This window comes from Phalaenopsis equestris, unplaced genomic scaffold (assembly GCF_001263595.1).
Source record: "Phalaenopsis equestris unplaced genomic scaffold, ASM126359v1 Scaffold000691, whole genome shotgun sequence".
NCBI classification, from domain to species: Eukaryota; Viridiplantae; Streptophyta; class Magnoliopsida; order Asparagales; family Orchidaceae; genus Phalaenopsis; species Phalaenopsis equestris.
In genome coordinates, this window is record NW_018165131.1 from 386,904 (window position 1) to 389,953 (window position 3,050).

The 3,050-nt window shown below is 37.4% G+C and overlaps 1 protein-coding gene across 5 annotated transcripts in view; it reads right to left on the reverse strand.

The window, feature by feature from the left end:
- Nucleotides 1-3,050, reverse strand: part of LOC110030265 (endoplasmic reticulum oxidoreductin-1-like) — a gene marked incomplete at its 5' end in the record, with an annotated part of 78,798 nt that overhangs the window by 49,787 nt on the left and 25,961 nt on the right.

Genomic DNA, 3,050 nt, shown 5'->3' on the forward strand with positions numbered 1-3,050 from the left:
TTTCATTTAAATTATGAAAAATATGGGGTCAGTTTGATTTCATATTTTTCTAAACTTTAACGTCCTTCCGAAGTGGGCAACCAGATTTTGATCCTGGTGACCGACAGCTTCTTACGGGCAACTCCCCCAACCAAAAATAGCGTCGACACATAGGACTTGTCCATCTCAGTTCTTAACTATCTATTTCTGACCCTGTTCTTCTATCATGTTCATTCAATACACCAACTATCTGAGGAGCATGTAGATGATCTTTTCAATTAAGTGTTAGTGGTGTATACTTTATTGGATATTGTTGACCTCATTTTAGGTGAGGTCTACTTCTCCTCTTAGTACTTAGGATTTAGCCATAGGACTCTCATTTTGACTATCCTAGAAGACTAGAGATAGAACCCACATCCATATGAATTCAAACCACCTCCTAGCTCTCTTTGAAAACTTATGTGGATAGTCATGAACCTCCAACACCTTGAAGGTTGAGACGAACATGTGAGGATTTAAGGGTAAGTCCCCATAGGACTGGAAAACTTAGGGTGACCCTTGGTGGTAAGGTCTTGGTCGCTCACACACTCAAGCACATCACAACTCTCCACTTGTCCTAAAACCCCAAAATCACACACAAATTGGACCTACATTCCTTTAATCCTTTAGAAACTTACATGGATGGTACCAAGCCCTTAGCCCTGTTAAGTTGGCTAAAAATGACTTGTAGAGGGTCCAAGTTGAACTCCCCCATAAGCCTTTTTAGCATTAGGATAGAGTTTGCATGATTTGCATGAACACCATATCCAACCAATTCTCTAATTCAGCTAGAGCACCCAAAATTACCAAGATGTCCTTGAGACCCTAAATCCCCTAAAAGTGTCAAAATCTCTAAATTCATCCCAAACTTCTCCAAATTGATCCTAACCATCCCAATTACCCAATGTCACCCAAAATTTTCTTAATCCACCCAAAATTAGTTAATTCACCAAATTACCCCGAAAATCCCTAAATTTGCCAAAACCTTAATTTCACCCAATTTTACCCTAAAAATCATTTTAAACCTTTTCACGTAGCATGATTGCCCCAAATTTATCAAAATTAGCCAAACTGCCCAAATTTTACCAAAATAGTGATTTTTACCCCAAAATTACCAAAATACCCCTCATGTCCCAAAAATTCCCGAAACCTCCAAAATCATTCCAAACCACCCTTAAATCAATCCTAACCACTCAATGAACCTAATTGCACCTAAATCCACCAAAATTGACAAAAGTTCCCAATTTGCCCCTAAAAGCCCAAAATCTCATATTCACCCCCAATTCCCACCAAATTAATTTCAAACTTCCCCAATTCCAACTCCACATCAAATTTCATTATTTACTAGCCCAATTGAAACCAAATTTCAATCTAATTGAACCCAATTCCAAACCCTAGTTTTGACCCCAAATTGACCCAGAATCTAAAATTCACCAATTGAGCTCCATAACCAATTCAATTTCCCTAATTTCAAATCCTAAATTCCTCATGACAACTTTATGAACTAAATTGAGCTTTCACATGACACAAATCCAAACCCAAACCTAACAGAAATTCAAGCCCAAATCAAATGCCCTAAACTTGGCCAAAGTTCAAATCCCATTAAATTGAACAATGTAACAAATTCAATCTCACCAAATTCACTTCCTAAACTCTTCATGACATCCCCTTAGATAAATTAAACCCTTTAATTAATTTTTAAACTAATCCCAAGCCAAGCCCAAATCAAATTTTTAGTCCAACCAAATTTTGTGCTTAAAATCTAAGATAACCTAAAATTTTGAAACTAACCAATCCTAATCTTCTCTTGCCTTGATTAACCTCCAAGAATGCTAATCAAATAACATAAGGACCCAATTTTGAGCCATGGACCAAGGACCCCTTAAATCATGCAGGATGATTGACCAAAGGAAAATATGTTGAGATTTTCTTACCTATTTTACACTATTTTTGATGATATTACACTTTAAAGAAAGGTATTTTTGATGTTTTGTTGCAGAAATGATGAATTAGGGCCATTGAAGCAAAAAAATTCAAAAAGGAGTAAATTTGGAGCTAAAATGGCCAAAATGTGAAGATTTGAACTAGGGCGCCGACGGCGGACTTTTCCCGAGACTTCAGATTTAATTCACTTAGAAGGCCCACCGACGGTGCCCTGAAGGCCGCTAACGGCGAGATCGGCGGCATTGGATGAGGATGAATTTTGGAGGGATGCTTAGGCAACTCTTGAGAAAACTCTTCAACAACTTTAAAAGAAGATTTTAACCAAAAATAGAGAGGGTCCAGGAGGTTAGAGAGGCTCAAGTATTAAGTTTTGAAAAAGTGTAGAGAGTCTAATTTGTGAGGAATTCTTCGAGAGATTGTAAGAGTTGAGGGAAAGTGAGAGAATTCTTCCTCCTTACCGCTTCGAAGAGGAATTCTGTATGCTATAAACCACTTCAAAGAGGAATTCTGTGTGTTGTAAAGAAATGAAGAGATTCAGAGGAACTTTGAGGAGTTTACTTGGGGAGGAATTAGAGATAAGTGTTATTTACTTGTTGTACTTTGTATGACTTCGCTTTTATATATGAATTTTGAGTTTTGTTGTGACTTCCCCATGAGTTCTGAGTAGTTTTCTCTATCTTTATCCTTGTCTTGAGATTTGTGAAATAGTAATTTAAGTTGTTTGAGCCATGAAAATGTTAAGGAAATTGTGATGATATTTTCACTTCAATCTGGCCAATTGATTTGTTAAAATATGTTGAGTTTTACAACTAAAGTGAAGATTACATCCAAGGTCAAAGATCTTAGAAGTTTGGTGCAAATAAATAGGGAAATAAAATTATTGGACATAGAATTGGAGATTTTAGAGCGACAGACTAAAATCCCCAATTTGGTCCTATCGTTTGGGTGTTGAAGTGTACATGTTAGCCCTCAGGTGAGGGGAGCGTGGGAGCTCCGAAGTGAGAGCCGGTATCCTCCCTGCCTAGCCGCAGATTCAGTAAACAAGCGTAGGATTAGTCAATGTTCTTTATGCTTGGACCAAAGGGTAA